Here is a 12373-nt window from a genome sequence, read left to right on the forward strand (position 1 = left end):
TAGTGAAGGTTAAAGGCCTTTACATCCCTGCTGATTTCATAATCCTAGACACTGGGAAGGATGAGGATGAATGCATCATCCTTGGAAGACCCTTCCTAGCCACAGCAAGAGCTGTGATTGATGTTGACAGAGGAGAACTAGTCCTTCACTTAAATGGGGACTACCTTGTGTTTAAAGCTCAAGGTTATCCTTCTGTGAACATGGAAAAGAGACACGATAAGCTTCTCTCAATACAGAGTCAAACAAAGCCCCCACATTCAAACTCTAAGTTTGGTGTTGGGAGGCCCTCATCATGCTCTGAACATCTGTGAAGTTCCATGAGAGCTCACCGTTAAGCTATTGACATTAAAGAAGCGCTTATTGGGAGGCAACCCAATTTTTATTTATCTAATATTTCTATTGTTCTTTTATGTTTTATTAGGTTTATGATCATGTGGAGTCACAAAACAATTGCAAAAATTAAAAACAGAATAAAAAATAGCAGAAGAAAAAGCACACCCTGGAGGAAGAGCTGTCAGGCATTTAAACGCCAGAAACAAGCATCTGTCTGGCGTTTAACGCCAGAAACAAGCACCAAGCTGGCGTTTAACGCCAGAAACAAGCATCAGGCTGGCGTTAAACGCCAGAAACAGGCTACATTTGGGCATTTAACGCCAGAAACAAGCTGTAGTCTAGTGTTAAACGCCAGGATTGCATATAGAGGGCATTTTACACGCCTAAAGGGTGCTGGGATGAGAAATCCTTGACACCTCAGGATCTGTAGACCCCACAGGATCCCCACCTACCTCATCCCTCTCTCTCACACCTTTTCATAACACTCTTCCCCAAACATCATTCACCAATCACCTCAATCACTCTTCCCCATCACCTCTTCACCACTCACATCCATCCTCTCTTCCCCATAAACCCCACCTACCTTCAAATTCAAAATCTCTTTCCCACCCAAACCCACCCTAAATGACCGAACCCAACCCCTCTCCCTCCACTATATAAACCCCTTCATCCTTCTTCATTTTAACACAACACAAACCTCTCTCCCTCTCCTCCATATCTTCTTCTTCTTCTTCTATTCTTTCTTCTTTTGCTCGAGGATGAGCAACATTATAAGTTTGGTGTGGTAAAAGCATAGCTTTTTTGTTTTTCCATAACCATTGATGGCACCTAAGGCCAGAGAAACCTCAAGAAAGAGGAAAGGAAAGGCAATTGCTTCCACCTCTGAGTCATGGGAGATGGAGAGATTCATCTCAAAAGCCCATCAAGACCACTTCTATGAAGTTGTGGCCAAGAAAAAGGTGATTCTTATACAATTCAGCTGGGATTGACATAGAAGGAGACATCCTCATTGAAGAAGACAAGCCCATCACCAAGAAAAGGATGGAGCAAACAAGAGAGTCCATTCATGGACCTCAACAAGAGCATGAGGAATTCCCTCATCAAGAAATCTCTGAGATTCCTCAAGGGATACATTTTCCTCCACACAACTATTGGGAGCAACTAAGGATAGGAGCACCAAAATCACTAGGGATGAAGCAACAGAGGCAAGGAAGAGACATAGAGGAGCTCAAGAGCACCATTGGTTCTTCAAGAAGAAGACGCCACCCACACTAAGGTGGACTCATTCCTTCATCTCCTTGTCTATTTATTTTTTGTTTTCGATTTTTGAGCTTCATGTTTGTCTATGTTTGTGTCTTCATTACATGATCATTAGAGTCTAGTGTCTATGTCTTAAAGCTATGAATAATTCCATGAATCCTTCCCCTCTCTTAAATAAAAAATGTGCTTAAATACAAAAGAACAAGAAGTACATGAGTTTCAAATTCATCCTTGAAATTAGTTTAATTATATTGATGTGGTGACAATACTTTTTGTTTTCTGAATAAATGCTTGAACATTGCATATTTTTGATCTTGTTGTTTATGAATGTTAAAATTGTTGGCTCTTGAAAGAATGATGAACAAAGAGAAATGTTATTGATAATCTGAAAAATCATGAAATTGATTCTTGAAGCAAGAAAAAGCAGTGAAAAAAAAGAAACTTGCGAAAAAAAATATAATAAAAGAAAGAGAAAAAGCAAGCAGAAAAAGCCAATAGCCCTTAAAACCAAAAAGCAAGGGTAAAAAGGATCCAAGGCTTTGAGCATCAATGGATAGGAGGGCCCAAGGAAATAAAATTCAGGCCTAAGCGGCTAAATCAAGCTGTCCCTAACCATGTGCTTGTGTCATGAAGGTCCAAGTGAAAAGCTTGAGGCTGAGTGGTTAAAGTCGTGATCCAAAGCAAAAAGAGTGTGCTTAAGAGCTCTGGACACCTCTAACTGGGGACTTTAGCAAAGCTGAGTCACAATCTGAAAAGGTTCACTCGGTCATGTGTCTGTGGCATTTATGTATCCGGTGGTAATACTGGAAAACAAAGTGCTTAGGACCACGACCAAGACTCATAAAAGTAGCTGTGTTCAAGAATCAACATACTTAACTAGGGGAATCAATAACACTATCTGAACTCTGAGTTCCTATGGATGCCAATCATTCTAAACTTCAAAGGATAAAGTGAGATGCCAAAACTATTCAGAAGCAAAAAGCTACATGTCTCGCTCATCTAATTAGAACTAATATTCACTGATATTTTAGGATTTATAGTATATTATCTTCTTTTTATCCTATTTGATTTTCAGTTGCTTGGGGACAAGCAACAATTTAAGTTTGGTGTTGTGATGAGCGGATAATTTATACGCTTTTTGGCATTGTTTTTAGGTAGTTTTTAGTAGGATCTAGCTACTTTTAGGGATATTTTTTTAGTTTTTATGCAAAATTCACATTTCTAGACTTTACTATGAGTTTGTGTGTTTTTCTGTGATTTCAGGTATTTTCTGGCTGAAATTGAGGGATCTGAGCAAAAATCTGATTCAGGCTGAAAAAGGACTGCTGATGTTGTTGGATTTTGACCTCCCTGCACTCGAAATGGATTTTCTGGAGCTACTGAACTCCAAATGGTGCGCTCCCAATTGCGTTGGAAAGTAGACATCCATGGCTTTCCAGAAATATATAATAGTTCATACTTCATTCAAGAGAAGCCTCTACACATGTAAAACTCAAGCTCAGCCCAAGCACACATCAAAGTGGACCCCGAAAGTGGATTTCTGCACTTAGACTTATTTCTGCAAACCCTAGTAACTAGTTTAGTATAAATAGAACTTTTTACTATTGTATTTACATCTTTGGATCATCTTTTGATCTCTTGATCACATTTTGGGGGCTGGCCATTTGGCCATGCCTGAACCACCATCACTTATGTATTTTCAACGGTGGAGTTTCTACACACCATAGATTAAGGTGTGGAGCTCTGCTGTACCTCGAGAATTAATGCAAAGTACTACTGTTTTTCTATTCAACTCTCATTTATTTCTGTTCCAAGATATCCATTCACGCCTAAGAACCTGATGAATGTGATGATTATGTGACACTCATCATCATTCTCACCTATAAACGCGTGCCTGACAACCACTTCTGTTCTACAAGCAAACAAGCTAGAATGAGTATCTCTTAGGTTCCTTAACCAGAATCGTGGTATAAGCTAGAATCCATTGGCAGCATTCTTGGGAATCCGGAAAGTCTAAACCTTGTCTGTGGTATTTCGAGTAGGATTCAGGGATTGAATGACTGTGACGAGCTTCAAACTCGCGAGTGTTGGGCGTAGTGACAGACGCAAAAGGATCAATGAATCCTATTACAGCATGATCGAGAACCGACAGATGATTAGTCGTGCTGTGACAGAGCACCTGGACCATTTTCACTGAGAGGACAGACGGTAGCCATTGACAACGGTGATCCCCAAACATACAGCTTGCCATGGAAAGGAATATGCACGATTGGATGGAGACAGCCGGAAAACAGACGTTCAAAGAGCCATACGGTAACTTCATACGCTTATCTGAAATTTCCACCAATGAATTACATAAGTATCTTTATCTTTATTTTATGCTTTATTTATCTTTATTTTCGAAAACCATTATAACCATTAGAATCCGCCTGACTAAGATTTACAAGATGACCATAGCTTGCTCCATACCAACAATCTCCGTGGGATCGACCCTTACTCAAGTAAGGTTTATTACTTGGACAACCCAGTACACTTGCTGGTTAGTGATGCGAGGTTGTGAAGAAAGTGATGAGATTATAAATGCGCATACCAAGTTGAGCGCCATTGTTAGAGATTACAATTTTGTGTACTAGTTATGAAGTGTTTGTGATGTGTGAAATTGAAGGTGGTAAAGAGGGGGTATTTATAGGGTAAGGGAGAGAGGAAATCCGTGTGAGAGTGGGTGGGGTTGGGAGGGAAATGTTTTGAATTTGAATGGTGAGGTAGGTGAGGTTTATGATGGGTTTTTTGGGGAATAGTGGATGGATGGGAGTGGTGAAAAGATTATGGGGAAGAGGGTAGGATTTGATAGGTGAATGGTGTTTGGAGAAGAGTGTTATAGAAATGTGTGAAGAGGAGAGAGGGTGAGTTGGGATAGGTGGGGATTCTGTGGGATCCACTGATCCTTCTGTGTGCCATTTCTGGCGTTTAACGCCATCTCTGCTGCCCATTCTGGCGTTAAACGCCAGCCAGACACCAGAGACCCTTTTCTGGCGTTAAACGCCAGTTTGTCTGCCAATTCTAGCGTTTAACACTCAGAATGCTGCCAGATTGGGCGTTAAACGCCCATTTTGCTATCTTTACTGGCGTTTAAACGCCAATAAGCCTGTCCTCTAGAGTGTGCTGTTTTTGATGCTGTTTTTTATTCCGCTTTAATTTTTGCAGCTATTTTTGTGACTTCACATGATCATCAACCTAAAGAAAACTAATAATGGAAATTGAAATGGAAAAATAATTAACATAGATAAATAAAATTGGGTTGCCTCCCAATAAGCGCTTCTTTAATGTCAATAGATTGACAATAAGCTTTTTCAGAGCTTCACAGATACTCAGAGCATGATTGTGGCCGCTGATAAACCCATATTTTGTGATATATTTTGTACTTAGTTTGAGTGATTTATTCAATCCTTCACCCACTTATTCACATTAATTGCATGGTTTTACTTTCCCTTCCTTATTATGTGATGTATGTGAAAAACATGTTTCCTATGCTTTAAAATTAATTATTTTAATTACCTTTATTTCCATTCGATGCCGTGATTAGTGTGTTGAGTAGTTTCAGATCTTCTAAGGTAGGAATGACTTAAAGGATGGAAAGGAAACATACAAAAATGGAAGCAAAGCACAAAACAGAGTTTCGGAGAAACTGGCAGCGACGCGGCCGCATGGACGATGCGACCGTGTGCCAAGAGCAAAGAAGCAGCGACGCGGCCGCATGACTGACACGACCGTGCATCTTGAGCCAATCGCATACGATGCGGCCGCATGACTAACGCGACCGCGCGACAAGGAAAACTCCAATCGACGCGACCGCGTGACCCACACGGACGCGTGATAGAGGCCACACACCAGAAATTGCAGAAAACGCTCATAGCGGATTCTGAAACCTTTTTTGGCCCAAATCCAAGTCCAGAAGGCATAGACTAGAGGTTATGAAATGTGGGAATACATCCATTAAAAGAGTCTCGAATTTTTAGTCACTTTCCATGATTTAGGTTTAGTTGGAGAGATGTTCTCTCCTCTCTCTTTAGGATTAGGAATTAGATTTAGGATTTTATTTGGTTTGAGGATTATCTCTTTATCAGGTTCAACATTCCTTTTTCATTACTTGCTTTCCTAATTTAGTTTATGAATTCTTCTATGTTACAGATTACTCTTTCGAATTAATGTCATTTGAGGTATTTCAGTTAATATTGCTTTCTTTTATTTATGTTATTGATTATTCCCAATCTGAAGACACTTTTATTCCAGTAGATTTATTTCCTTTCCTTTTGGTCTTGGTTAAGAAATCAGTAACTCAGGAGTTATCTTAGCTCAACATAATTGATAACTGTTATCTTTGCTAATTAAATTAAACTTCAATAATCCCAACCTTTTCTTAGGAAATAAATAGGATTCGAAGGTCAAACTAATTAGTCCCTTGACTTTCCTTTGCTTTAGCAAAGGTTAACTAAGTGGAATTAAGATTCAACTTTCATTATTATTGATAAGAATAACTAAGTCTGGACTTCTAATTTCTCATACCTTGCCAAAGGATTTGTGTTCATACCCTGTGTCAAGCTGTCCGACCCGGGATATTTAGCGACAAGCCGACCGACCTCTTCAGGTCAGACTATCCAACCTCTTCTCAAAGAGCTCGGCCAAATGCCCGACCTCTTCTCAAAGAGCTCGGCCAACTCGCCAAAGGAGCCCAAAGCAGGCCCAAAGCGAAGGAATACAGCCCAATCTAAAGGCAGCTAAAGCCCAGAAAGATAAAGGCGGTTCCCTTGAAGATAAGATGACCTCACTTAAAGATAAGATAAAGATAAGATAAGATAACTAACTTATCTTATCCACAGGAGGCCACATCTCACCATTATAAATACACTGGAGCACCCAGGTATAACTCATACTCTGATTCTACTCAATACCTGCTCAATACCCTTGCTAACTTAAGCATCGGAGTCCCTTGCAGGTACCCCCACCCTCCGGGGACGAAGGATCAGCACCACCACCAAGTCCAACAAGTCGGACACACCAGCTCCGGCCACCGTACACCTGCCGGACACGTCGGCTCCGACCAACACAGAAGATCTCATCCGAGATCGACCTACAGTTTCAGGTAACCCTCGGAACATTGGCGCCGTTGCCGGGGAACCTGGAAGTCATCCCAACACCATGGAAGACGACCATGACAACGACCACGATTCAGATATAGAGGATAGAACGCCGCATAAAAACGCGGACGCCACCCCCAAAAGCACACCCCAAAACGGGGGAGATAAGTAACCTACAAACACAGAAATCATGGAAGCACTACAAGCTCAACAAAACCGCCTCCAACAACTCGAAAAAGAAGACGAGCATCAACGGGAAGTCAAGAAGGACCTCCGAAGGGAAACTAGGCGACGCCGAGTGTTAAAAGATAAGCTCTTAAAACTCGAAGCTGATCTCAAAACCGAGACGGCTCGATCCAGTCACGAAGATAGCCCCCACAAAGATCAAGACCTATTCACCAAAGAGATCATGAAAGCTAAAGGTCCCAAAGGACTTCAAAGCTCCCAACATGACTTCGTACGACGGCACATCAGATCCAAGCTATCATCTTAGCAATTTCAGAAGCAGGATGTATCTCACAGAGGCCTCAGATGCAATTCGTTATTCTCCATCCAGATGGACAAAGCCAAACACGCATCAAGCCTATTAGGGATCAAGCAAGGAGATCGAGAGAGCCTTCGCAACTACATGGAAAGATTCAACAAAACATGTCTGGACATACAAAGTCTGCCAACAGAAGCAGCTATCAGGGGTCTCATCAATGGTCTACGAGAAGGACCTTTTAGCCACTCAATATCCAAGAAGCACCCAAACATCTCAGAATGAGGTACAGGAACGGGCAGAGAAGTACATCAACATGGAGGAAAATTCTCGACTAGGAGAGATCTCAAAACCAAACATTCCTACTCCTCTCGGGATAAGGATAAAGAGTCCAAGAAAAAAGAAGATCAACATGGAGAGAAGCCTAGAAAATACCACAATTACACCCCCTTCGGGTGTCTGTTGTGGATATCTACCGAGAAATATGCAACATTGAGAAGATCCCATCAACTCGCCCAATCAAAAACAAAAGAGGTCGGACGCGTTGAAGGTCCACCTCACACCAAAGAGGTCGGATGCGTTGAAGGTCCACCTCACACCAAAGAGGTCGGACAAGTTGAAGGTCCACCTCACACCAAAGAGGTCGGACGAGTTAGAGGTCCACCTCACACCAAAGAGGTTGGACGCGTTGAAGGTCCACCTCACACCAAAGAGGTCGGACATGTTGAAGGTCAACCTTACACCAAAGAGGTCGGACAAGTCGAACGTCTCACACCAAAGAGGTCGAACGAGTTGAACGTCCACCTCACACCCCTGAGAGACATGTTCATGGAAGATTCGCAGGAGGAGGGATCTCTAAATCATCTCGCAAAGGACACCTCAAAGAGGTATATTAAGAAAGGGAGAAAGGTTTGAATAGGACAACGGGGTGCAAACAAGCCTTCCGAGATTTCAAAAGTTCTTGGGGCAACCACCCATTCTTCCCCAACCAAGGGAAAGTGAAAAGCTCATATTATACCTCGTAGTGGGAAGTCGGGCAATAGCCTCATCACTAGTTAAAGAAGACAAAAGTGGGCAACAACCCATCTACTTCATCATCAAGGCTCTACAAGGGGCCGAACTATACTATCAAAAGATAGAAAAGTTTGCCTACGCCCCCATACTCACCTCTCGATGACTCCACCCATACTTTCAAGCTCACACTATCAGAGTTCGGACCAACCATCCCATCGAAGGCATCCTACAAGAAAACAGACTTAGCAGGAAGAATTCTACAGTGGGCAGTCAAAATTAATCTTCGACATAAAGCTCAGACAGCCATCAAATCATAGTACTTGGCCGACTTCATTACAGAGTACACTGACACCCCAGGAACTCCTACAAAATGGAAACTCTACATGGATGACTCTTCAAACAAAACCGGGAGTGGTGCAGGTGTAATTATAGAAAAGCGATTAGGGAAGCCAAATCAAGCCAAATGACCAAGCTGAATACGAGGCACTACTGGCTGGTTTAAGGCTAGCTAAGAAGGTAGGAGCTTACCATGTCCAATGACTCACAAGTAGTCACCTCACAAATAGAAGGGAGCAACCAAGTTGAGGATCCCACCACAAAAAATACCTCGGGTAATTCGGGGGACCCTGGACAAAACCAGAGAACAGCTCGGACAATTCAGGGGACCCTGGACAAAAATAGAAAATAGCTCGGACATTTCGGAGAATATGAAGTCTGACACATACCTCGGGAGCAGAATGCCCGAGCTGATGCATTTTCAAAACTAGCCAACACCAAACCAGGGGGCAATAACAGAAGCCTCATCCAGGCTACATCACAAGACCACAACAAGTTAATCTCAGGGATGTACTCAGGGTCAGCCACAGTAACACGCATTAAAAAACTATGGAATCCAGCCAATTAGACATGCCGTCCGGGATCTTAGTATACATCTCAAAGACATAGGTCAACTATGGGTTATTACCAAACAACTCGGGCAATAACTCGAACAATAACAGCAAAATATCAGGTGTCAGATACAACAGTAAAAGGGAAACCCCAAGACTCACACGAAGGTCCAGGGGCACCCTTTGGAGGCAACAATGGAGCAAAAACCCAAATACAAAGTCAAAGCTTTACATCAAAAAGCATGCTAAACTTCCACATTGCCCCACCAGAGGAGCTCATCAGTGTAACATCACCTTGGCCGTTCGCAAAGAGGGGACTTGACCTCCTCGGACTATTTCCCCAAGGATTGGGACAAGTCAAGTTCCTCATTGTAGGGGTGTTCATAAAATGGATTGAGGCAGAGCCCCTAACTAATACCACTGCTCAAAGAAGTCAGAAAATTCTTGTACATAAACATTATTACAAGCACCAATTCACATCCGTAGAACACCCAAAAGCCAATGGACAAGCAGAAGCTGCCAACAAAGTCATACTAGCTAGGTTAAAATGAAGACTACAGGACGCAAAGGGAGCTTGGGCTGAAGAGCTCCCACAAGTCCTATGGGCATATCGGACAACTCCACACTTCACCACGGGGGAATCACCCTTACGATTGATTTATGGAATGGAGGCAATGATCCCAGTAGAGATCAAAGAAGGATCCCCCAGAATGATCTTCTACAATGAAGAGGTCAACTCCCAAATCCAAAGGAAAGAACTCGACCTACTTCCAAGAGTCCGAGAGAGAGCTCCGATCAAGGAAGAGGCGTTAAAACGTCGAATGGCCTCAAGATACAATCAGAAGGTAGTACATCGAAGCTTTGCCAACAACAACCTCATCCTAATCCGAAATGATATCAGAACAACTCGACCTGGAGAAGGAAAGCTAGCAGCTAACTGGAAAGGACCATACCCAGTTGTTTAGAAGAACTGGGGAAAGGTTGCTACAGACTGTCCGAACTCGAAGGGCAAGAGCTACCAAGGTCATGGCATGCCTGCAATCTAAAAAGGGCGCCAGGCCGAGATCCAAAAAGATTGCCCGACCTAGAAAGGTAAGTACTAACATGTACACACTCTTATTTTTATATTATTGTTTAAAAGATTGCAGATTCCCTAAAAAGTTTTCTACCAAGACGCCCGACTACGGCAGGTCGGCAAGGTGAAACACCAAAATCACTGCCCGATCACGACAAATTCGGCAAGGTGAAACACCAAAATCACCGCCCGATCACGACAAAGTCGGCAAGATGAAAACCAAACTCATCATCCGATTACAAATCGACAAGTCGGCAAGGTGAAAACCAACTTCACCGCACGACCACGATGAAAACCGAATTCATCATTTGATTTCGACAAAGTGAAAACAAAATTCACTGCTATACCAAGACGCATTAATCTGAAACGCAAATTTCACTGCCGGATCACGACAAGGTCGGCGAGGTGAAAACCAAATTCACCGCCCGATCATGATAAAAGTCGGGAAAGATGAAACCAGAATTCATCGCCCGATTTCGACAAGGTCGGCAAAAAAGTGAAAGCAGAGTTCATCGCCCGATTATAAAGCAACAGATCGGCAGAAAGTGAAAAACAATTTCACTGCACGATCACGATAAAGACAACCGTCCGATAAAGGTGAAAACGCGATTCACCCAAAGGATGATCTAGAGATGACAACCACTTTCTACAAATCGGCAAAGATGAACACAGAATAATGTAAGAAGTTATCGAAAGTGATCTAAAAAAGAACCTGACGAGGTCTTACGGATCGCTAAAATAATAACTTAAGGACTGGTCGAACGTTAAGAAGTCGAACCAAGTCAACCCAAGTTATAAGTAAACCCTGGAAAGAGGTCTGGCCAACCCTATTAAAGAGGATTACTTTAACTTAGAAGGGCCTGACATAACAAAGTCAGCCCAAAACAAAAAGTTATACAAGTAGTCCCTGAAAGAGATCTGACAAAGATCCAAGAAAGAGGACTACAAAAAATACCTTAAAGGAGACCGACATAACCAAGTCGGACTCCTACCACTAAAAAGTTATCAAAGTAATCCCTGAAAGAGATCTGACAAAGATCCAAGAAAGAGGATTACAAAATAACTTAGAAGAGATCGACATAAAGAAGTCGGTCTCCTACAACGGACAAGTTATAAAAGTAATCCCTGAAAGAGACCTGACAAAGGTCCAAGAAAGAGGATTACAAAAATAACTTAGAAGGGCCCGACATGAAGAAGTCAGCCCGAGCCAATTAAAGCGACAGATTGGATCGACGAGAAGAAGTCGGACCAACAAAAGCTACCGCTTGGACCGACAAGAAGAAGTCGGACCAATGAAAGCTGCTGCTTGGACCAACAAGAAGAAGTCGGACAAACGAAAGCTACAGCTTGGACCGACAAAAAGAAGTCGGACCAACAAAAGCTACAGCTTGGACCGACAAAAAGAAGTCGGACTAACAAAAAACGTGCGCTAAAATGGACATAGCTCCGCCCAAAAAGCCACGGCTCCACGACAAGGCTATCAAAATTGATCAGACTGACTAAAAAGTATTCTACGAGAATACTAAAAAGTCGTCGGACAAAGTTAGCCCCAAGGACCACCTCGACCAAACAGAAAGTGGACGAAACCAGAAGTGATCAAAAGAGGTCGGACAATAAAGTACCGACACTCTACAAAGATCCACAAAAAAGGACAAAGACATCTCGCAACGGCCAGAGGAAGGCCAGAAATGCTTTGCTAAAAAAAAAATACGAAGTCTTGGAAAAAGACACTTCTTAAAAGGCAAAAGCACAAATCAAAGACGGAGCTAAAAAGTCATCCAAAACAAACTATAAAGAGGTTCCCCATCGGAACACTACCTAAAAAGTTGTTGGATTATGGCTAAAAAGCCCGAACAGCAAAGACAAACAAGTCAGAAGAAGGCTGAAAAGTCCCCTCAACAAAGTAAAAGGGGCAATACTAGACTCGCACAAGGCGAAACTACTCAAAGATCGACCAAAGTCAGGATGCTTGAGCATGACTTCCCCAAAGAGATCGAAACTCTGAAAGCATGGTCTCACAGAAAAGTCTGAACTCAAGCAGGGGCAAGGCCATACAGGTCGACGTCAGCTAAAGAAGAGGTGCAAGTATGATCTCAAAAAAAGAACAAGCCATAAAGGTTCGAAAACAACCTAACGCTCAAATGTGCTCAGCCAAAAGGGATACAACTCCACTCAAAGAAGGCACAAT

This window comes from Arachis hypogaea, chromosome 2 (genome assembly GCF_003086295.3).
Source record: "Arachis hypogaea cultivar Tifrunner chromosome 2, arahy.Tifrunner.gnm2.J5K5, whole genome shotgun sequence".
Lineage (NCBI taxonomy): Eukaryota > Viridiplantae > Streptophyta > Magnoliopsida > Fabales > Fabaceae > Arachis > Arachis hypogaea.